Here is a 25,791-nt window from a genome sequence, read left to right on the forward strand (position 1 = left end):
GGAGGTCAGCGATCCCCGTCCTCACCACAGAACTCCAAGGTGGTCGGCACACCGAACTTGTCACCATGCCTCCCGGTGACGAGCCCGCCTCTGTAACGGCTTCGGCTTGCCTGACTGCTCCAATTGTCCCGGTTGCCCCACACCGTGACCCAGGTGTGTTCTCTGGCTTGGAGGGACAGGATGTCGACAACTGGATCAAGCTTAATGAACACGCCAGTGCTAATAACAGGTGGGACCCAACGATAATGCTCGCCAATGTCATCTTTTATCTCGGCGGCACCCCACGCGTGTGGCACCAAACGCATGATGACGAAATAACCAGTTGGGACAGTTTCAAAGAAAAGCTACGAGAACTGTTCAGCGACCCCATTGGGCGCAAGGCTGCCGCAAGAAAGGCTCTTGCGTCTCATGTTCAGTCATCTACAGAGCCATACGTTTCCTACATCCTCGATGTCTTGGCTCTATGCCGTAAAGCTGATGATAATATGTCCGAAGCAGATAAAGTGGCACATGTGCTAAAAGGCATCACCGACGACGCTTTCAATTTGCTTGTTTTCGGCAACATCTCGACTATCGACGCCATTATAAAAGAATGCCGTCACCTTGAACAGGCTAAGAGCCGCCGTATCTCACACCACATTGCGACCCAACACTGCTGCTACGTCGACATGTGAGGGTCGACCGCGTCAGACAACCACCTGCGACGACGTCACCCGTATTGTTCGCCGCGAACTCGAGGCCGCCTGTTCGCCAGCCTTCTCCACGACGGCTCTCGATCCGCCAGCAACCACCATTGCGATGATTCAGGCCGTCGTCAGACAGGAATTTGAAAACATGGGTCTTAACACTGTGTGTTCCACGTCTCGACCCAGCGTTCCCCAGTTATCCAGTGGCCCTCCTCGTCCCCGGCAGTCCTTTTTTGCCACATCTCGCCGCAACCCGTCCGAATGGCGTACCCCTGATGACAGGCCGATCTGCTTCCACTGCTGTCGCATCGGCCACGTCGCCTGTCACTGCCGAAAGCGATGGCCACCACCTCCTCGGACTTACGCCACCACTTATTCACGCACCTTTGGACCTTCTGTACCCTATGCCACCCGCCATGAACTCACTACCGCTGATGCCCCTGCTCCGAACCTTTGCTACAGCCGCTCGCCCTCACCTCGACGCCATCAGTCTCATTCGCCCCAAGCCCGCGGCTTCTCTTCGCCGCCTATCGCCTCCCGGACCCAGCCGGAAAACTAGGCACTGCAGCTTCTGGAGGTGAAGCTGCGTTGTCGACCCTGCCCTCAAATCCTCTGCTCACGTTACCTACTAACCGAAACCTTCTTGACGTTGACGTTGATGGCTATCCTGTCATGGCACTCATCGATACAGGAGCACATCTTTCTATTATGAATGCTGCCTTCCGACAACGACTGAACAAGCTCCTCACCCCAGCGTCGTTCCACACGTAAGAATATGTATGCCTGATCTCAAAAACACATGAAATTCCTTCGTAGCATGGCACACTGTCACAGCACCCAATGGTGTGGTGCTGCGACCAGCCCTCCAGCTGCCACGACACTCAACTATGGGAAGGGGCTCTGCCCTCAGGGCATCTCCGCTATGTACCTTCATAGTCAAGTGTTGAACAAAAACTCGTCTGGCGAGGAAACATATTGGTGCCAAGAAAACGTGCACTCGCCAACAATAAAGGAAAAATAAATTATTTTTCTTTTATTTTTGGCTAGTGCACATTTTCTTGCCGTCGCCATGTGCCTTCCTAGCGCAGATGAAAAGAGGGAGAAGAGCAGGTATCCGTGCGATAACTGCACTTATAGTCGAAAAAATTCTGCAGCATGGAGTTCGTGCGAAGACATACTTTAACAGTGAGGTCATTCTATGATTCGTTAGAACAATTTTTCAGGGCAAAATTGTGGTTTCAAGGATGCCTAAATCTAATGGAACTTGTCACCATGACATGCCCAGATTCATTAGAACAGTTGTTTACTGATGTCACATTTAGAGTGTGTTCTGAATGTGCATATATACTTTCTCTTGTTTTGTACATTTACCCCTTCTGCTTGAGCCGAAGTTGACCTGCAGTATGACATTTTAAAACAAGAAAAGAAGGAAGAACGAGGAACGCCAAAATATTATTTTTCTTTTCCAGACCAAGCAAGATAGAGCAGCATTATGTCACACATAAGCAGCTTGTAAGCCATTTTACTGCACTGTGCAAGAAGTAAAAATGCTAAATAGATTGCCCTGTGGCCACAGCGAAAATTTAAAGGAATACCACACAGATCAGGAGAGCCTGGCAGCCACAGTCTGTGCCGCCTTAAAATTCTTAGCAATTATGAAGGAACCAGTGATCTGCCTGTCACACAGGTGCACTAGACCAGATAGCGTTCTTGCTATATTGCTAGGTACCTGCATTAGAAGGCATTCTTACTATTAGTCTCCCTGTTACGACAGATTAAGCAGCAATATAGCCTAAATAAAACAAAAGAAAGTGATGCTTGCAGAAAAGGATGAAAGAAAGAGCTGACAAGACAGTGCTTGTAATTAGTCCATTCATTTGTCATGTCTTTGCATCGGCAATAGCACTGTCTAACCACCGCGACTAGTGAATTCGCGGTAAGCCTGAAAGCTTTCTCATTTTCTAATTTTTTTTTCCACACTACTTTTAAGTGCTGTTCGATTCCGCCGAAAATATACTATAGTGTATCTAGCCACGTTCATGGTCGCTTGCATACGGAAGTCTCCGAAACCACGATGTTAGAACCATTGATAAATACTATGCCAAGCCACCTGCCGCGATCATCAAAACCCGTATACCACAGATAATTCAAGCATTTTTTCAGGCATTTAAGATATACTAAATGGACTTAAACTGACCCTACCGACATGCCTCGCGCTGACTTTCTAATGAGAGCCCCCTCCCCCCCGCCCCCAAAAAAAAGAATTGCAGCACTAAAGGAAAAGAAAAAGTGATGAGAAGGTTTGCAGTAGCACGCAAATAATAAGAAATAAATAACGTAATGTCAACAGTCTCAAAGTTCACATACAGATTTTCATCAAGTAAAAAAAATTGTTTGCCTCCCGGCATTTCTTCTACATTTGCACTTATATTCATTTTCACGGGTTTTCGTTTGTACTCCTTTAGACCATGAGCATGTATTCGCAACTGTGACAGGTCGCCGGTATGCCTGTAGGGTTTGCCTAGGCGAGTTCACGGCCCTCTGCGCACATGTGATTCCAGAACCACGAGGCCAGAACCGTTTAGAAATCATTCTACTGTATTTACTCGCACAATGATCATACTTCTTTGTCAAAAATTTACGAAAATGCAGGGGCGTGATCATCACGCGGGTTAAATTTCCCGCGAAAAGAAAACATTTTTTTTTTCATCCCGCATTTGCTGCGGGATGAAAACAGGTCAACAAATAGACGACTGCCTCTGTAACAGTGTGGGACATCAAAACGAAGATGGCGGCCGGCGGAGCAAGACAAATGCGCCGAACGCGATTTTTCTTCTTCTCGTGAGTACATTACGTGCATTGAAATAGTTACTTGTGTATCAGTAATGAATAATATCGTTACTATCGGCAAGTTTGTGACAATAACGTAGCCATGTCCACTTTGCAGGGACTGAAACAGAGGTGGGCACGCTTAGGTGCCAGTGACAGAAACCCATGGCGGGCACGCTGTGGATACTGCGGCATTTGTCTTCACTACTATCTTAATACAGCACGCTTCCGCTATGGGTGGGCGAATATCCTAGCTGTGTTACAAGCGCCGGCGTATGAATAGGGTACATTTCTAATGTACCAGTGTAAACGTGTCTACTATCGTTGCCGCTCACGATTTGTTGCATGCCCACGGGTACAGACGAGAAGAATCAAAAAACACTTTTTTTTGTTGTTGATCACAACCATTATAAAGCCTAAAAATAATAAAGCTAAGGCAAGTTTGGTTGTAGATTTTTTTTCATGGAAGTGTGGAAAGTGATGAAAGGAATGAAATGGGGCATCTGCTTAAGAATGTTCGGTACGTGCCGACCGCTTGGTACGTATTGAAGAGTCGTTCGCATAGCATTCGACAGATGGTAAGAGTGATCATCATTAGGTAGACTTGGCACACGACATATCACTGAGGCAAGTTTGAGTGTGATCATTACACTGGAAAGAAAAAAATTTAATTGTGACCACAAAATTCAGGGGTGCGATCCTTATACGAGTGTGATCATTATGCAAGTATATACAGTATATTGAGTTAGCCATGGCAATCAGGAAAACACCATGTACTGCAGATATATCAAGGAAGTTTTGGGGCATGTAGGGCCCTCTGGGCTTTACTTGTTGGCAATAAGGTAGCCTTGCCGCCTATGGGATTATCTGATTCAGTTATGCCAATGCTCGGTTGTCATAGTCGGTAGTTCGAATCCGTCTATAAGGTGTTTTTTTTTGTTTTGTTTTTTACAATAGTGAGGTGGAAATTCACCTCCTCCAGTGCACAATATCTGCAGGCTTGGAGTGACGCTTGTCACCGGCAAAATATACCGAGAGCGAGTGGGGTTATACTAATCCAGGTACAACTAAATTAGGAAGGCCCACTAAGCTTTAACAGGACACTCCCTCACCAGAACAGAAATTGGCCTCCCTGGTGCAGTATTCGGCCACTCCTTCCCAAATGACGCACTCAATTACCCAATGGCCCTCAGTCCCCAGCAGCTGCGGAGAGCCTGACCAAGGCGACGGTCAGACCTGTAACACAGCAGAGGGTGCTAAGAATTTCTGGGTCCGGACAGACCGCCAATGGAAACTGACCCTTGCAACGTTTAACACCCGAACCCTCTGAGTGAGGCTAGCTTAGCAGGACTCTGAGGAACTATCAGATGTTTGGGATATTATCAGCGTTAGTGAGATTGAAAGAACTGGTGAGGCTTATACATTGCTAAATAACGGCCACATCCTCTGCTATAGAGGTCTTCCTGATAAGAAGCAATACCGGGTAGGATTCCTAATCCATAACGACATAGTGGCCAACATTGACGAATTCTACAGCATTAATGAGAGGGTAGCAGTAGTCATAATCAAACTTAATAAGAGGTATAGATTCAAGGTAATACAAGCCTACGCTCCAACATCCAGTCACAACGATCAGGAAGCAGATCAGTTTTATGAAGATGTTGAATTAGCATTGAAAAAAGTGCAAACTTGGTACACAGTACTAATGGGTGACTTCAATGCAAAAGTGGAGAAAAAGCAGGCAGGTGAACATACAATTGGCAACCATGGCGTCGATTCTAGAAACGCTAGAGGAGAGATGCTGGTAGAATTCGCAGAAAGAAATAAGCTGAGAATAATGAACACCTTTTTAAGGAAGTGTGGAAACAGAAAGTGGACCTGGAAAAGCCCTAATGGTGAAACAAGAAATGAGATTGACTTCATACTTTCTGCTGATCCAAGCATAGTGCAGGATGTAGAAGTGATAGGTAGGGTAAAGTGCAGTGATCATAGGTTAGTAAGGGCTAGGATTCACCTCAATTTGAAGAGAGAAATAGCAAAATTGGTCAAGAAGAAACAGGCCAACCTAGAGGCAGTAAGGGTGAATGCAGAAAAATTCAGGCTGGTACTTGCAAACAAATATGCAGCCTTAGAACAGAGAGATGATGATGACATAGAGCTAATGAATGAAACCGTAACTAGGCTGGCTTCAGAGGCAGCAATTGAGTGGGAGGCAAGGCACCAAAGCAACCAGTTGGCAAGCTCTCCCAAGTAACAAAGGACCTAATAAAGAAACGACAAAGAATGAAGGTGTCCAACTAAAGAGATAAGATACAATTTGCGGAACTGTCAAAACTGATCAACAAGGCGAAAATAAGTGATATTCTAAACTATAACGTGAGAAAGACTGAAGAAGCTGTAAAAAATGGGCGCAGCCTGAAATCGGTGAGAGAGGAACTTGGCTTAGGACAAACCAAGATGTATGAACTGAAAGATAAGCAGGGCAATATCATTAGCAATCTCGAAGATATAGTAAAAGAAGGGTAAGAATTGTATACTGACCTGTACAATACCCAGAGGAGTCAGGATACCTCCATTAGAAACAGTGATGAACGGGATAGAGAAACTCCTATAACTAGCGATGAAGTCAGAAAGGTCTTGCAAGACATGAAACGAGGAAGAGCGGCAGGAGAAGATGGAATAATGTTCGATTTAATCAAAGATGGAAGAGACGCAATGCTTGAAAAGCTGGCGGCACTTGATACAAAGTGTCTATCGACACTATCCACAAAGTGGTATCTATCCACAAAAAAGGCGACATTAAACTGAAAAATTATAGGCCCATTAGCTTACTCCCAAGTATTATATAAAATATTTACCAAAATATTCTCCAATGGAATAACGGCAACATTGGACTTTAGTCATACAAGGGAGCAGGCTGGCTTCAGGAAAGGTTATTCTACAATGGATCACATCCATGTCATTACTCAGGCTATTGAGAAATCCGCAGACTACAATAAGCCTCTCTATATGGCTTTCATAGATTACGAAAAAGCATTTGATTCAGTAGAGATACACCTGCAGTCATAGATGCAGTGCATAATCAAGGAGTACAGACCGCTTACATAAATACCGTGGAAAATATCTGCAGAGATTCCACAGCCACCTTCATTCTACACAAGAAAAGTTGGAAGATACCTATAAAGAAAGCGGTCAGACAAGGAGACACAATCTCCCCAATGCTATTCACTGCGTGCTTGGAAGTACTCAAGCTATTAAACTGGGAAGGTTTAGGAGTAACGATCGACGGCGAACACCTCAGCAACCTTCGGTTTGTAGATGACATTGTTCTATTCATCAACACTGCGGACGAGTTACAACACTTGCACTTTTCTTGCACTGTAATATGTTTGTTACAAACTTGTAGAGTTCTTTTTTATTGTACTCATATACAGCATTATGTAGCTAATATGTTTCTCTAACTTTTAGGCTGTGCACTTGGCTGGTGTTGTTCTTTTTTAATCAATATTATTGTTACTAGATTGTTTGTAGTTACTTGATTCCGGACAGGCCGCCATTGGAATTTGAACCTGGCAATGTTTAATGCTAGAACGTTATCTAGTGAGGCGAGTCTAGCAGTGCTATTGGAGGAATTAGAGGAAAGTAAATAGGATCTCCTTGCTAAATAGTGACTCTCCTTGCTAAAAAGAAAAGGCTATACCGAAAAGCGAAACTTACAAATAACTCGGAAACATGGGAAAAATACGAACTGTGCGCTAACCAATATATTCAGGAGCTGACAATAGCCAAAGATAACTTCTTTAATCATGACCTTCTGACGATTCTACGATCAAACCCCAATAAATTCTGGCACTAACTTTCAATAAAGACAAATTCTAGACAGATTGAACTAACAGATCCAGATGGTAATCTCATTAATTCTGAGAAATGCACGTCAGCTCTTAACGACTACTTCATCTCAGTTTTCTCCAACACTAATGACACTCCCACTGAGCCAATACCACCACTCCCAGTAAACTTAATGCCAGACATCAAGATAAACCCTGATGGCATATGTAGCCTCATTAATTCACTCAAACTAACCACCTCAGCTGAGTGTGATGGAATGAACGCCAAAATACTAGTTAACACCAGTAACATTTCTAGCCAGGTACTACATCTAATATTTACGCAAACCTTAAAGACTGAAAGCTTGCCCGACGACTGGAAAAAGGCCCATGTCGTACCAATCTTCAAGACCGGCGACTGCTCCTGTGCTATAAATTATCGACCAATTTTTCTGACCAGCATTCCTTCTAAACTTCTAGAACATATAATCTCCTCCAACCTAATGTCTCACCTGGAATCTATCAACTTCTTTTACCCTCACCAGCACGGCTTCAGAAAACAATTTCATGCGAGACCCAACTCGCCGAGTTCACCCATGACATTCTACATTTCATAGACCTTCATTTGTAGATTGTAGAAGCCAATTAATGAGTTAGCGGTAAGAGGGAAAATAGAGGAATTCCAGATCAAGCTACAGAACAGGTATTCGGCTTTAACTCCGGAAGAGGACCTTAGTGTTGAAGCAATGAACGACAATCTTGTGGGCATCATTAAGGAGTGTGCAAAGGAAGTCGGTGGTAACTCCGTTAGGCAGGATACCAGCAAACTATCACAGGAGACGAAAGATCTGATCAAGAAACGCCAATCTATGAAAGCCTCTAACCCTACATCTAGAATAGAACTGGCAGAGCTTTCCAAGTTAATCAACAAGCGTAAGACAGCTGATATAAGGAAGTATAATATGGATAGAATTGAACATGCTCTCAGGAATGGAGGTAGCCTAAAAGCAGTGAAGAAGAAACAAGGAATAGGCAAGAATCAGATGTAGGTATGTGTTAAGAGACAAAGCCGGCAATATTACTAATATGGATGAAATCGTGCAAGTGGCTGAGGAGTTCTATAGAAATTTATACAGTACCAGTGGCACCCACGATGATAATGGAAGAGAGAATAGTCCAGAGGAATTTGAAATCCCACAAGTAACGCAGGAAGAAGTAAAGAAAGCCTTGGGAGCTATGCAAAGGAGGAAGGCAGCTGGGAAGGATCAGGTAACAGCAGATTTGTTGAAGGATGGTGGGCAGATTGTTCTAGAAAAACTGGCCACCCTGTATACGCAATGCCTCATGACTTCCGAGCGTACAGAAATCTTGGAAGAATGCTAAGATAATCCTAATCCATAAGAAAGGGGACGCCAAAGACTTGAAAAATTATAGACCGATCAGCTTACTGTCCGTTGCCTACAAAGGCCTACAATTTACTAAGGTAATTGCAAATAGAATCAGGAACACCTTAGACTTCCATCAACCAAAGGACCAGGCAGGATTCCGTAAAGGCTACTCAACAATAAACCATATTCACACTATCAATCAAGTGATAGAGAAATGTGCGGAATATAACCAACCCTTATATATAGCTTTCATTGATTACGAGAAAGCATTTGATTCAGTCGAAACCTCAGCAGTCGTGGAGGCATTGCGGAATCAGGGTGTAGACGAGCCATATGTAAAAATACTGAAAGATATCTATAGCGGCTCCACAGCCACCGTAGTCCTCCATAAAGAAAGCAACAAAGTCCCAATAAAGAAAGGCGTCAGGCAGGGAGATACCATCTCTCCAATGCTATTCACAGAGTGTTTACAGGAGGTATTAAAGACCTGGACTGGGAAGAATTGGGGATAAGAGTTAAGGAGAATACCTTAGTAACTTGAGATTCGCTGATGGTATTGCCTTGCTTAGTAACTCAGGGGACCAACTGCAATGCATGCTCGCTGACCTGGAGAGGCAAAGCAGAAGGGTGGGGCTAAAAATGAATCTGCAGAAAACTAAAGTAATGTTTAATAGTCTCGGAAGGGAAGAGTAGTTTACGATAGGTAGCAAGGCACTGGAAGTGTTAAGAGAATACATCTACTGAGGACAGGTAGCGACTGTCTCCCCCTCCCAAAATTTTTCGTGCTGTCGAACGCCGCCAACCAAAATAGCCCCCGGTGCCAGAAATCATGCTGGATTCAGTCTAGAATGACCTTTTCATGCTCGGAAAGACATTTCAGCACGAACATTGCGAAATCAGACTGGATTTAGCGCCAACGCCCATGCACAGGGAGTCGCATATCGTAACGCAAGGAGCCCCTCCCAAGCACAAAGTTTCAAGGGCGTTTGATGGCAAGCGGGCTCGTCGTGGCATCTCGCGGAGGCCGCGCAATCGACGGAGCGCATGATTTCAATTTTGGAACTTTATGGGTATGAAGTTCTCAAACTGTCGATGGGAAAGATTCATTGACATTTCCAAAGTCGTGCTTTAGATTTTCAATTCCGCAACATTGTGGGCTTAATGTTGTTATAAACATTTGAAGCCAAAGGTGCGCTGACTTTTCTAAAGTCCTACATCTGACTATACAACGAGACAAGCCAAATCAACACACTATCAGACAAGTTTACAAAGCACACAGCGAGGTCCAATAAGACGAAGCATTGTGATGGTTTATTTGTGGCAGTATGTCACAGAAAAGAATATCGACATTTTTCTTTCACCTGCGCCAAAGCATCCATGTCAAGGTACTAAAGCCAGCAAAGGAAACTACGTTGTGATTTTTCTACTTTGACTCATTCCCGAGAACACATTGAGCCTCCTCTTTTCTTTTTTTTTTTTTTTTTTTTTTTTTTTTTTTTTTTTTTTTTGTTCTCGCTACCCGCGGGCTGCCAGAACCAGCCAGAGCGCATGCATTTTTCTCCTGTTGCCCCGATCCCCACGCAGCACACTTTCATGCACATTCGTTTTTCTCTCACCGAGTGGATTATCGTCTGGCATAGTTTTGGATGCTTTCTGGCTAGCAGACGAAAAAAAGAAAAAAATGCATGGCCACTCGCCGCTATCACTGCGGGGACTTGACGGATTGTAACGCATTCACTTGAGCGGAATTTCTCCGGAAAATTAGGATACGATACCGCGCAGCATGCCTATGGTTATCTGTGGACCAATCGTCTCACGTTTTCTTCGATATTCCTTCGGTAGCCGCATTAGGCGCCCAAAGTAGGCATTCAGTTATAGTCAACATGCCTTCCTTGAATTTTTTCATTTCCATGCCCCAGCCCTACAAAAGAAAAAAATACATTGTTGCGGCGCAGCAAATTGTTGCATGGTGAAAGTTTGATTTTGTTACTTCTTTTGTGGAAAGTAATGGGCCAAGGGATGCTTCAGTTGGCGGATACTCATTATATTATGGCGGTAGCAATCATGTGGACCCTCCAGGCGCATTCCTGTAGTCGCCGTCGCCCTTATGTTATGTTCCGTATAAAGTCCAAGGGCGAAAACATCATGACCGTGTGTCGCATGCTGCATGTGCAAGTGAAAGCGTAAGGGGGGGTGGGGTGGCATGGGTTTGCCGACGATGGGTCTTGTCGACAAGACGATGGGTCTTGTCGACGATCTTGTGTGCGCAAGGGAGAAAAACAGGGAGGAAGCTCGCCGCCTCCTGTCGCACGCGATACATCAGAGGGAGTCGAGGGAGCGGTGGGGGAGGAGGGCTGTGATCTGTGAATCTGTGGTTGCGCATGTTTATTGGCCTTGTTTGACGCATTTTATATTGTGACTTTTTCTTAGATACGTAGATTTATTCGAGACTTATAGTTATATTGAAATATCTTGTTGCGAGGTTTTCTGCATACGTGCAGTGAACTTTGTTTCCAGTGACACTTTTTTGCCTTCTATCAAGCTGTATCTTCGCATTTGCATATTCCATTGTATCTTCGCATTTCTAATGCACGAGGGCGAGTGAAATTAAAGTGAGCCAACCCACCCCGCCCAATAATGGTTCGGTTCATTATCTGCGAAGCACGCACATAGCACAGAGGCATCTCTCGTTTACGAAAGTGACACACAGGTGTGAGGATAAAAGTTCTTTAATGCTTTTGTACATTGGGTTGAACTTGGTTTCGTGGCATAATGGACACTCTGAAAGTGTCACAGCATGTTGTCGTGAGGTTTTTGACAGCTGAAGATGTTTCGGAAAAAGAAATAATTCGCCGTGTGGCTGCCGTGTACGTTGAACATTGCATTTCATTGGCCACTGTGAAGTGTTGTAGCAAATGGTTCCAAGAAGGACGTGAAAGTTGTGAAGACAATTCAAGACCGTGCCAAAGCCACTGTGCAATCAACCCAAAACAATTTCAAAGGCTAATTAGAAAATAACGGAGGATAAGCATCGGTGAATTGGCAGGGCGTGTGCACATCCGTCATGGTTGGGTCACACCATAATTCATGAACATCTCTGTTATCAGCTCTTGTGTGCGCAATGGGTGCCCAAGATTTTGAACCACGGCCAGAAGACAGAGGTTCGGCGCTGCCTTGACTCATCTAATCCTGTATCACAATGCGGGTGATGACTTTTGTCTGCAATTGTGACCGGGAATGAATCATGGTGCCACTACTACAAGCCTGAAAGACGACGGCAAAGCTTACAGAGGAAACATTTCAATTCATAACCCCCAAGAAAAGCAAAGGTCATCATTTCTGCCGAAAAGGTGTTGACTTTTTTTCAGTCGTCAGGATCGAATTTGCTAAACCTAGAGAGACTAAATCGTTTCGGATATTGTAAAACGTCGGATCGGCTGCGTGTCGCAATCAAAAACAAATGACGTGGAAATTGAGGAATGGGGTCATCTTGCTCCACAATGTTCAACCCACGTCGCTGATGTCGTTAACATAAAACTGGCAAAGTTCAAGTGGGAAACGCTGCAACATTCACCATTAAGCCTAGACCTGTCGCCTTGTGACTTCCACATTTTGGAGCATTTGAAAAAAAACAGCTAGACGGAACCAGAATTGTGTCGGACAATGACGTGAAAGACTCAGTTACAGACTTTTTGAAGCAGCAACCCCAGGAACCTTATGAGACGGGAATCATGCGGCTCGTTAGTCAGTGGGTCAAATGTCTAAAAGCTTATGGAGACTACTTTTAAACAAAGTACGCCGTTAGTCATATATTCACATTGGCTGACTTTCATTTGACTCGCTCTCATACATTTAGCAGAATTCCTTGTTTCTATATTTATTTCATTTATTACATACTGATAGCCTGGGTGCCAGGCCTTAAGCAGGAGTAAGCATACATAATTTTTTTGGCAAGATAGTTGCAACACATAACATCACAAAGACATGGTGAAAAAAAATAGAAAAGTAACTGAACAAAGAAAAAAAGCAGAAATAAACATGGCATTATCTATAATGAAGTACATCATTATACAACCAACACAATAAGAAAAAAATCAGGTTTGGTGCCTGAGCCCATTTATAAATAGTTCGACTGTTTCACATTTTACAACATCATCTGGTAGACAATTCCATTCATGGGTTGTTCTTCAAAAAATAAATTTTTGAACGTATCAGTGGAATTTATAAAATCTGCAACTTTCTTAGAGGGACAAAAGCGCATTGTACATTCCGACGATGGTTTTATACACGGTGCCTTATCAATTCCAATTTTGTCATGAAAAACTAAACAAAAGAATTTCAGCCTTTCCACACTTCTTCGTAGCCCTTGAAGTTTCGCTTTTTGTAAGACATGTGCTCTCTGTTGAGACTATAATTTCGGTGAAATTACTCGCAATACACGATCGATGACAGCTGCTCCTGCGCAATGCATTCTAACAAAGGACAGTGTCATTGAGATTTTTCCCTGGTCTTTGCATATGTACAAAAATGTAAACAAAGTTCTTGAACGACAGAGATAGATAGATGGAAATGAGAGAAAAGCACGGAGGTTAACAAAGTTTCATTAAAATATTCGTCCTCAACTTGTTCATTTCAATGGCCTTTACATGTTTCATATCAGTAGCATGCACTGCTTTGCTGGTTTCAAACTGATACAGTTCTAAAGTTCGTGTGATATTTTCTTTACGTATTAACTAGACAGAAAGCATGGAAGCATTGATATCAGTTATTTCGGGAACAATTCTTGAGACATACGAGTATACTATTTTATGAAAAAATACATATTTTACTCCTGCAGCTGGACAGTGCGTAGCGTTCAACTATTTGTTTGCTGCATCTTTCGCAATGGCAATGCAGTTATTATTAATGTATTTGATCCCTCGACAAATTTTATGAGGAGGAGGCGGAGCTGGACCGTGAGCCCCCCCGAACGAAATTTCTGGCTACGCCACTGGTACTGAACAAAAGAAAACAAAAGGGTGGAAATTTGTCTGGACAAGCAATGGTACGGTTCTTGCTAGGAAGGAAGAGTCGTCATCGACTCTGTACCTTCGCAATGCTCAGGACGTGGAAAAAATGGTTTAAGTGTCTTCACTTGTTTATATTTTGCATCTCGCTGGTAAAATGGCTCAGTCTCCGCACAACATAAACACCACATTTAATACATCGAGAAAAATTGGCTTGAGTACTTTTCATCTGAACATTACATCAGCAAGGCATAAAGGAGACGAGCTTTCTATTCTTCTAAATGAATTTGTTTTTGATTTCGATGTAATAATGCTGACAGAGACGTGGTATTCATCGGATACAGTGGTTTACATGCATGATGGATATAATAGTTTCTTCCTAAACAGACCTAATAAACAAAGTGGTGGGGTTGAAATCATCATCAAAAATAACCTAGAATGTGAAATAATTCCTGAACTGTCTCTGTTGACTGAAGATATTGAATGCCTATGCTTGAAATCGAGAAAATACATTTACTGCGTGATCTACTGACCGCCAAACGGTCAATTCAATAAATTCATTTCCCACATTGAATTGCTATTCAACTATGTGAATGTAAATAATTTGGAATTATTACTTGCAGGTGATCTCAACATTGATGTGCTAAAATCTTGCCTTGCGCAGCAGACCTTTCTTTTGACACTAGAAGCAAATGGTCCTGCTATCATTACTAAAACTTCAATATGTGTTACAATGTACACAGAGACTTTGATAGACCTTTTTATTACCAACATTAATGCAAAAAATGCAATATCAGGAGTTGTATGTAATGACATAAGCGACCACTTTCCGATATACCTTTTTGTTGAATGTGAAGATAACGGGATGCATGCGCAAACTTCGATGACAGTGATTATTTAGAACATCACCCTTGTAACTTTGGAATCTCTACTCGAGTGTTGTGAATGAAAACTGGGATGGTGTATTCCACTATGGCACTGCAGATGAGGCGTATGAAACATTCATATCCATTTTTAAGCGAATTTTCTGTTAACAATTTAGAGAAATTATTTTAAAGCCACATCATACCAACCAAAAGCCCTGGATTAGCTGTGAATGTTTAAGACGAATAAAAAAGACGGCTAGATTATATAAAAAGTTTGTCAAAACGAGGTCACTTTTAGATTTAAACATATTTAAGCAATATAGAAATAAGCTGAATTCCTTCCTGAGAAATGAAAAGCGGCGTTTCCTGCAACACCAGTTGCAACAAGAATCCTGTAAGGATAATGCAGATGTATGGAGAAAACTAGACATGTTACTAAACAGAACCCCATTGTCGCCAGTTATCAAAGATATCATTTTTCAGGGCCGCCGCATACATGGCACAGAACTTGCCAAAGAATTTAACACATTTTTTAAATATGTTGTCAGCAGTTCTCAAAACCATCAATCTCTGAGCAGCACAATTCCTAGGAATAACCGTAGCATTTATTTTGATCCGACAGATGAACGCAAGGTATGTAATATGTTCAACTCGTTGAAAAATAGCAAATCACGCGATATTGATTATAATTGATATTGATTGAAATTATTCCAGTTAAATATGTGCTGAATGTTATTGCCCCCCTACTGACTTACATATATAATCTGGCGTTATCAACAGGTTGCTTTCCCAAATTAATGCAAATCTCCAGAGTAATTGTACTTTTCAAGAGTGGCGATAAAAACGATATGTCCAACTTTCGATCGATTTCTATTCTGCCGATTTTTTCTAAGGGCCTAGAAAGAGTAATTCATAAAAGACTCATGAACTTCTGCAATAAGCTTAACCTCATTAATCCGTCACAACATGGTTTCCACCCAAACAGGTCCACTGAAACAGCCTTACTAATTAGAGGTTGGATTGTGCAACATTTTGACGAGACACACAGAAGAGAAACACACACCACAGAGCGCTTCTCTTCTGCATGTATCGTCAAAATGTTGCGCAATCCAACCTCTAATATGCTACACCAACACGCCCAGTCGTCAGCCTTACTAATGCAAAAAGAGATAATCCTCGAGGCACTTGAAAACAGGGAGATGTGCATAGGTGTTTTTGTGGATTTCTCGGAGGCTTTTGATCAACTAAGCCATCAAATACTACTCAACAAGCTAGAAAGATATGGAATCTGTGGCATTGCAGCTTGTCTACTAAAGTCCTACCTACAGCATTCATATCAATGTGTAACAGTAGAACAGCATGTTTCAACCCTTCAACCTATAACCACTGGAGTTCCACAAGGAAGTATTTTAGGACCGCTACTGTTTATTGTATACATAAACGACATAACAGATATCAGCAACCTTCCAAAATATCTTCCATATGCAGACGATGCGAGTCTCTTGTTTAGGGGCAATAACATTCCATTGCTAATTTCAAACAAACAGTGTACTAGAAAAGTTGAAATCATGGAGTGCAGCAAATTCCTTGATAATAAATAGTAAGAAAACAAAAGCGGTACTTTTTCATTACCGGCACAGCGTTGTTACATCATGCCTTATGCTAAATATAGACAACTCTATTATAGAGGTGGTAGACACAGTAAAAACACTAGGAATTTTCTTTAACATGAACCTGAGCTGGGACCCTCAGATTAGCTCTACTTTAACCAATTTATCAAAGTGCATTGGAATGCTCACGAAATTTCGCTCCTATCTACCTGTATCGATTAAATTAATAATATACAACACATTATTCGTGTTGTTAACTACTGTTTATCGATTAAATTAATAATATACAACACATTATTCGTGTTGTTAACTACTGTTTCCTTATCTGGAGCACTACTACTCAAACTAACCTGCACAAGATAAACATGCTGCAAAAGAAAGCAGTATGTTACATAATAAATGTTGACTACCTCGCACATACCGAAGAACTGTCTAAGCGATTAAAAATCATGCCCATTCATAAGCTATACGAATATTAGCCATAAGATACAAAAAATCCATTTTTCACAATGACAACTTCTTGATAGCATTGTCATCCCTTGAATCAAACTCAACACCATACTCGTTTCGAAAACACGAACGTTGGACCATTCCCGTTTGCCGTACAGAACATGGTCGACAGATGATGCGTCATGCAGTGAACGAATAGAATTTATTGATAGGAAAGACTCTCAGAGAGGTTGACCTGAGCTAGTGCACTCTAGGCTGCTACTCTGCACTGGGGAAGAGAGAAGGGGAGTGAAAGTATTGGGATGGATGATGATGATAAGAAAAGTGGTGCGTGCTTATGTACATGAGACAGTTGCCTCGCTAGAGCCGCTTGTCGAGCTTGGTGTCCTGCAGGAACTTGAACAATACTTTTGTTGCACGCATCGAAATTGCAGTGTCAGGCCATGGGCCAAGGATAGCTTCCTCCGACAGTAGTTGTCTGCCAACGCTGGCTAGGAAACTGCCTAAGGTCCTTCGCTCCAGCATATATGCTGGGCAGTCGCGCAGTACGTGTTGCAGTGTTTCGGGCATCTGGCAGTGTTCACAATCAGGGCTGTTCGATTGGCCAATGAGGTGTGCGTAGCGACGGGTGAAATCAACGCCGAGCCGAATCCTGTGTAGCAATGATGTTTTGCTCCGTGTAAGCTTCGGGGGCAAACAGAATTTACCGTCTGGGTCAATCGTATGTAGACGTCTGTGAATGTTATCAGAGTGGGCTCTGTAAGACTTTGTAAGGTCCTGCATGAGTGCCTTGATCATGGAGTTGGTGTCGTGTCGCGAGTAGGCAATCCGTACTTCATCAGAGGAAGAGGAGGCCGATCTTGCCTCACTGTCAGCGAGTTCATTACCAAAAACACCACAATGGCTAGGCACCCATTGAAAGGTGATCACGTGGCCACTTAACTCGGCACTGTGATGAAGTTCGACGATTTCCAGCACGAGCAGATAGTATGGTCCTTTCTTTAAAAGGTATTTTAGCGCCTGTAGCGCTGATTTGGCATCGCACAATATCTTCCACTTATGGGGTGTCTGCGTTCTCATAAAACGGACAGCCTCCCGTATTCCTGCAAGTTCCGCAGCTGTAGATGTCGATTTGTGGTCTAATCGAAATCGTTGAGTAATTCCAAGTTGTGGGATGACAAATGCGGCCGTTGTGGCAGATGGCGTAACCGAACCATCGGTATATATTTGTACAGTCTCACTATATAATGTAAATATATGGGACAGGGTGAGCTGCTTCAAGCTAATGGAGGAAACGTGAGATTTCTTTATAATTCCGGGTATCTGAAGCCTCACTAGTGGTCTTGGCAATGTCCATGGAGGTGTCGCAGGGATGTCGGTGGCCTGGAATTTTGCAGCTATAATGCTTGCGTGACATGCATTATGCAGTTCCAAGGTTACTAAATAAATTCGTCTTTGAACGTTTTTCTCCTGAAACATCTCGCATACAAACTCTAAGAAATCATTTTTTGTAAGCTGCTGTATTCCCTTTGCGTCAAAGTGTGACACGGATGACATTTGCATCTCTGTTAACACCTATGCATTGTGTATCAATAAACATGTATGAAGAGTTTATATCGACTGTTCTGAATTTCTTGTATTATATTCTGTGATGTAGTGTGTGTAGATTTTGTACTTATTTAAAACTTTTGACCTTGCTGTACGCCATGTATGGGGGCTCGAGCTCCCTCAAGTGAAAATTGTTCGCTTTTTTGCCTGAGCCTGCCCACATCATAATGATGTAAATAAAACTGACTTGACTTGACCATGAGTTGTAGTATTTATGAAAGAGGCATAGAAGGGCGACAGAGCGACGGGAATCCAAGTCCGGAAGAGGAACATGGCATTTAATTTGGGTAATGCTAGATTGACGACTACAATTAGAAGTTATAAAGCGGGCAGCACAGCTTTGGATGGATTCCAATTTATCTATTAGGTATTGTTGATGAGGAAACTAGATCATTGAAGCATATTCAAGTTGAAGGCGTACAAAAGTTTGGTAGGCCTGTTGACAGATGGTAGATGGTGAAAGGTGCAGTTCTGTTAGCTTTAGCGCATATCTTCTCAATCTGAGAGCTCCAGGCAAGATCAGCACAAAAATAAAAGCCAATATATTTGTAAGTAGAACTTTCGCCGAACAGATTTCGTGAGGTAACTTAGGATATGATTTCATACAAGTGAAGGAAAGAGCGCAGCACTTAGATGTGTTAAGTGTCATTTGCCAACGGTCGCACCATTGATTAGCTAGGTGAAGGTCATTTTGCAAAGTTAGATGGTCATCATGACAGCTAATCGTTCTGTAAATTACGCAATCATCCATGAAAAGTCATATGTAGGAGGAAGTATTTTTCGGCAAATCATTGATAAAATTAGGAAAAGAAGAAGGCTTAACACACTACACACTAACATATGTGGAGGAGCTAAAGTTATTCACAGATACGAACTGTTGCCGATTAGATAAGAAATTACGAAGCCGGGATAATGTTAATGAGTCAATCCTAAAAGCAGTTAATTTAGCTATTAGACGACAGTGAGCAACTCTGTCAAAGGCTTTTGCATAGTCGAGAAAGACGTAATCAATAATTTTGCTATTATTCATCCCATAATGTAAATCTGACGTAATTCCCATAGTTGAGTGTCATAAAACGTTTTACGGAAACCATGTTGATTGTGAAAGAAAAAGTTATTAGATTCAAGAAGGTTGGATATATGGGAGGCAATGATGTGCTCGAGAAGCTTGCAACAGATACATGTTAGCGAAATGGGGCGGTAGTTACCAGGTGAGTGTCTGTTTCCATCTTTGAATATTGGAATAACTTTAGCTATCTTCCAGTCAGCAGGTAGAAGATTTGTTGATAAAGACTGCTGAAAAATGTAGTACAAAATTTGACTGGATATAGCTGACCTATCCTTTAGAATTAATATTGTCAATTCCACATGATGTAGACACCTTTAGATCAGATTTTAATTTTTAAATGCCTTTAACACTAATATTTATAGGGGACATGAAGCGATAATCATGGTCGGAGATGCAGCGTACAGAGGAGCAGTCTTTATTAGTGAACCCAGAGCAAAAAAAGGAATGGAAAGTTGAAGCACACTCAGATGCAGAGACAGCAACATTGTCAGCATTATGCAATGTAACAGTACCACTGTCACGATCAGGAGAGATAGCTCGCCAAAGCTTTCTAGAGTTAGTGTGTAAAAGTGAGGAAAGATCTTTGGAAAAATACTCCTTTTTCACTTCAGATATTGCAAGACAGTAATATTTTAAACAATCTTTAAATTTAGACCATGACGTGCGACATGATAGCCATTTAGCAGAAGCGTATAACCTTTTCTTTTTATTTTGGAGTGATCTACGTGATATATTAAACCATGGGTTACGTTTGTCATTAGATATAATGAATAGTGGCACATAATTATCTACTAGAAGTGACATAATATTTCTAAATTAATTCAAATTCGCTTCAACAAAATTGTTTGTCACTGATGGAAGAAATTTTTCTGAAAGAAAACCTCAAGTTCATTGTTCATTTGTTCGTAATTTGCCTAGTCATAAACCCTGATAATGTTATGTTCAGCACCAGCAAATTTCAGTGAAATATCAATTGAGAACTGCAGTAGGTTGTGATCACTAAAGCCATCAAGCTGCACGACAGGGCTTATGCTATGTGGCTCTGTTGTGAGAATAAAGTCTAATATATTAGTGCTGTGAGTAGGCTCAGAAACAATCTGGGCAAGATAGAACTCTAAACACAGCTTAATAAAATCGCCTGAAGCAATGCTCGATGAGGACAAGCGAGATCAATTAATATCAGGGAAGTTAACATCCCCAAATAGGTAGATTTTGGTAGTGGGAAACTGTTCAAGAGCCCTGGAAATACTTTTATGAAGATCAGACACGAACAAGCGATCAGTGGCAGGTGGGCGATAACAAACGTGCATTAATAACTACCCATATAATGTAAGACAAGCCACCCAAATTATCTCAAGAGCAGTGCCAGTGTCAACAAGCAAAGATGGCCACCAACAGGCCACCACCCTTCTCATGTGAACGATCATGGTGATCTTCACGATGAAGAAAGAGCAGTTTGGGATTAGAGAGCAAACGGGTATAGACGACATTCTGATTGACATCAAGAGAAAATAATGGAGCTGGGCAGGTCATGTAAAGAGCCGGTTAGATAACCGTTGGACCATTAGGGTTACAGAATGGGTACCAAGAGAATGGAAACGCAATCGAGGACGGCAGAAGACTAGGTGGAGCGATGAAATTAGGAAATTCATGGGCGCTAGTTGGAATCAGTTGGCACAGGACAGGGGTAATTGGAGATCGCAGGGAGAGGCCTTCACCCTGCAGTAGACATAAAGCAGACTGAGGCTGATGGTGATAAACCAACTCCTCAAGGAGACGGTGGCTTATTTCTGTAGATTGTTTAAGCCACGAAAACATTTTGGTTTACACCACACAGTTTCATATCACCATAGCTAGACGGAAATCTGGTGCTGCGATGGCTCGACGATTATGGGGATGGGAAGTACAGGCTATGGATTGGTACTCTGTTGACTGGTGAACTAGTCTACAGGTATTTTTTGGCAGTTTTGGTTTCGCTCCATGCGCAATTGCTGTAACCCACAACAGGACAGTGCGATGCAAAGCTCTATACATGATTCTGTGAAGTGGCAATAGTGCGCTGTGCCAGCGGCTAGGACGATGATTGTGTCGCAGTGTGGTGTCGAAGCCCTGACAAGAAAGCGACAGCATCGTAAACATTGAAAGAACACGTTTTGACCGTTCTGACCTTGGTTTGTTAAATGTGTTGGGTTGGCACTGTAGCGTTACATGCTTTACGAACCTTCATAAGAGCAAAAAACTGACACAAGACATACGCAGTTGTACTTCTAGTGGCTCGACAATCAAATTTGATCTAGGGCTTCATTACGCATTGCTCGTTTATATGCTCATTGGAACGTCTGTTTCAGGACATTTGGGAATACAAACTTACTGGTTGCTGCTTCCTGGCTGTAGTCTGCTGTGGCAAAATTAGAAAGTGTAAATCAATGCCATAACAGCTGCTGGCTCACACTTCAGAAACGGTACGTCAATATAAAATATAACGAAGCATGCTCACAGGAGGCCACAGGCGCCCTATAGCTAGCATAGCTAGCAAGGCAGCAGGTGTACTTAAAAGTACTTGAAGACATTCAGCAATCTTAACAGCCAATGCAACCTTTCGAAAGAGCGAGAGTTCCTAAGTGCTTGTTGTCTGCGAGAAAAGTCTCGCATTCACAGCGAACAGGCGTCATAGCAGACGACACTTCTAGCATTCCTTTCGAAGGCGCAACACTTTCCCACTACAAAATTTTCATTTCCACAAATACTTCATGAGTATTTTATTATAAGTACATGCACGACTGTTATTGCTGTTGTAAAAATAAATAATTATTATTTGGCATTAAATTGGGAACAGAATTGCAGAACAATGCATAAAAAAAATTAAATTATGGGGTTTTACGTGCCAAAACCACTTTCTGATTATGAGGCACGCCGTAATGGAGGACTCCGGAAATTTCGACCGCCTGAGATTCTTTATGGTGCACCTAAATCTAAGTACACGGGTGTTTTCGCATTTCGCCCCCATCGAAATGTGGCCGCCGTGGCCGGGATTCGATCCCGCGACCTCGTGCTCAGCAGCCTAACACCAAAGCCACTGAGCAACCACGGCGGGTAACAATGCATACACTGGTATGCCCTGGTGGTGTTTCTCATTATAACACCGAGAGGGAAATCTGCCGCCACCGTCTATGGGAGTTTCTTGGGAGGCACCGTGCCATAATGGGAATGACGGTATATGTGTCTGCGAGGCTCATGTTGGCTGGTGTTATACGAGGCTTCGTCTAAAATGTGGATATGGCTACACAAATAACGCATTCTCAAAGTAAAATTTTCATATGTTTCCATTCACGCATATTACATCTTTACTCACCTACAATGCATGTCCAAACGAAGAAAAGCAAGAACAGACGACACGTTTCAAAGCGAGCGCGAATATTGTCGTCTATCCTCCAACTTTAGTGGCCCGCTGATACTTTTTACATTTCATATAATGGTATATGCAATAACAAGCTCTCACAGTTAAACAAAACATGTTTTTGCGTAATAATAAAGCTAAAACAGCTTTTTACGTGCTGTTTTAGTAGAAAATGAATGATTGTGACAGACGGAACGGCGCTTGCCAGGCGCGTCTTCGAGGTGTCCTGGCTCTCCGAGAACGCTGCCAATCCGAAGTCACAATACACGGCATTCCCATGTATACCACAGCGCAGCAGCGCCAGATTTCCCTCTAGGTAATATAGTGAGAATATGTGCCCTGGTGGTAAACCGTGCTTCAATCTCAAGTCATACAAAGTTTATGTAATGTGTTGTGGATTATATAAGATGCTGCAGAAATGAAATTTGATTTGACGCGATAATTTTTTAGTAAAACTTCATTTACTGTATCGCAAGCCAACGCCACTAGTCTAAAGATCGAAGTCAATCCGAAGCCTGTACTTCCCATAATTCCCATGTAGGTTGAGGTAACGCTCAGGAGAGCCCCCGCAGACACTAGTGCCACATTACCCTCTAGGGTAATTTAGAAACTATGATTTACGCTAATACCTCACTCACACAGGGTATTTTTTATCGCGGTCAAGCCCGATCCAGACCAAATTTTTGGATCGCGATTGAAAGTGCCGCGTGCGACACCGGTATAAACATGGGACGCCAGGGGTCGGTAAAGGTTCGTTGCACTATGCATGGTAAATGATATCTTCCCTGCAGGCTAGAACGAATTCGTTCACGCTTACCGAGACTTAGCGTTAAGCGGCACATTTTTTCTTTCTTTTCTTTTGATCCCTCTGGAGATTGATGCCTATATAGACTTTCACGCGGCCACCGGCACAATGATTCTCGGCAGGCCGACGAGAGGTATTTGTTATGATAGAAGAGCTGAGAGGTCGGCTTGAATCAATGTTCTGACCTGCTACGGTCAGAACTACGGCAGGCAGATGACTTATATAGCTTTTAGCACCGATAGCGTGCGCCGATTCGCGATGCGTGTCTCTCGCCGTTCATCCACGACACGGCTAATCATGCCGTCAGCGTGGAGCGGCGACCAGCCTCGAGCATATGTCAAGGCAGTCAACAGTACGCGCAAGCTAGGCTGGTGCGTGTTGTTTGAAACAAACTGAAGCAATGGGATGCTAACTGCGCACCAATTTAACGGTCAACCTAGAACAATATTCGGTTCTGCATATAGTCGGACAACAAACTCCCCTCAAACACCAGTGTTTGTCCACTGCAAATGAAATTAATTCTGACTCCTGTCGTCGTCCACTCGGATGACGACAGGAGTGAGCAGGCGAAAGTTGTCGGCTAGCTAGGAAACAGGTGACGCCAGGCACCGCAGTGCACTTGCGAAAAAATAAGCTGCCTGGGCGAGGTGCGACGACGAACAGCAAGCAAAACAGAAAACGACAGCCGACTGTGACGAAAGTGTGCTCGGCCAGCAGGCTCATTCAAAGTTGGTGTAAGGCACGGCTATTCGAAGGTGTATTGTCCGCAACAAAGTATGAATCCAGTAGTGCCGAACAGGGGCGTGGCGGACTGCGCGAGGCGACTAATACAGAAAATGCAGGCGGCCGTATTTCCTACCTGCGTCAAGCAGAGGCTCCTCTCGCGAGATCACCGACAGGCGCTTCGCTCCTTTTAGTAGCAGTCGGGCATCCGACGATGGCACGACAAAGTACCTCGGCCGCACAAAGGCCGGATCACAAGCCCAAATAGCTTGAAACCTCACAGCCCTCACAAAAGAAACCGACGGCGGCAGACAGACATTTTTGGAGCGTGCGTACCTTTCACCAGATCCAGGTATGAACGACCACCGTGTTTCTTACTCCTGCGTAATTATTTAAAGATGGCGCTAGTAAAAAGACCACAGATGCATGTGGTTGACGTGTGCACGTTTGCGGCACTCCTGACCTTTAAAAAATTCCTGTCCACAAACTACTCGTCAAATTGAAAGCAAACGTCGCTCACATGGTAGCATATTGTAGTCTAAGTTGTTTGAGATGTACTTAAACATCGGTAATTGCCTGCATTTTGTAGAACGAAGCAGAAACTGCTTTTGCAAACGGGAGTTAAGCTGCTGATTTGACATGTTGCGTCATCTGGCGGGTGGCTAGGGAAACAACTTCTCGCATCGGAGCGTGCGTCTATTTGTCGTACAAAAATCCCTCACGTGACCTGATCCTAGGTGCCTAAGGACAGCATCGTTTAGGGATTTTTGAGAAGGCGCGATGCTGGCGACGTCGTGGCGTGTTCGTCCTCGGCGTGATCGTTCTCTGGGCCGCGCGTTGTTCAACATTGCTCATGTGATTGTATACATGTATGTTACGTGCGTTGCTTGTGTGGTGGTTGTAGGTTCTGTGTTGCTTGGCGGAAAGCCGTGAGTAGTGGCGGTGGGGCCGTGCGGCTTTGGCCTCGGTGAGCGCTGGCACTACAGGATCTGCGTTGTGTGACCCGTGCTTTTTTGAGGACCCGGCGGTGGTGACAATTGAAATATCGAAGTGGCCTAGCGCCTCGGCAGCGAAGTTCTGCGAACCGCAATGTGGCGTCGCCGTGTCCGACTTTGCTTAACGGGCATCGAGGGATGTTCTGCTCTTTGCAAGTCATGTAAATGCAACTGCGTCGACCGTCCACTGTTCAGCGCTGAATGTGTGTTTGGTGCGCTGTGCTTGAAACGAGTGGCGCAACCGTTCAGCGGTGGTGGCGGAGGAGCAGAGTGGCTTAGGGTTTGCGCGTTCACAGACATGTGCTCCCGTCTTGGTCCCATTAGCGGCTGTCGCGGGACTGCGGTGTGCTAGCTCCTTGCCTAGTATGAAGTTTACGACGCTAACATACAGCATGTTCACGTTTTTCCGCGCTATATGTCATTTGCGTGACGGCCAAGTTGAAAACGAGACATATAGTGTTCTTTGCGTTTGTGTGTTGTAAAAAAACTTTCTGTTGTAGAAGTTCTGGAAGTCTTATTACGCAAGGAGTGC

General features: G+C 43.2%; 1 protein-coding gene across 7 annotated transcripts in view; it reads right to left on the minus strand.

Annotated features, from left to right (window-relative positions):
* LOC142590689 (nuclear distribution protein nudE-like 1) overlaps window positions 1–24,621 on the minus strand; it is a 400,224-nt gene extending 375,603 nt beyond the window's left edge. For 6 of the 7 annotated variants that reach the window (XM_075703108.1, XM_075703107.1, XM_075703105.1 and 3 more), the window contains exon 1: window positions 24,401–24,594. The gene's annotated coding sequence lies outside the window, so the exon portion shown is untranslated. The other variant, XM_075703106.1, reaches the window with a different exon arrangement.
* Between the last annotated feature and the right edge of the window lie 1,170 nt (window positions 24,622–25,791).

Source organism: Dermacentor variabilis, chromosome 8, assembly GCF_050947875.1.
Source record: "Dermacentor variabilis isolate Ectoservices chromosome 8, ASM5094787v1, whole genome shotgun sequence".
NCBI classification, from domain to species: domain Eukaryota; kingdom Metazoa; phylum Arthropoda; class Arachnida; order Ixodida; family Ixodidae; genus Dermacentor; species Dermacentor variabilis.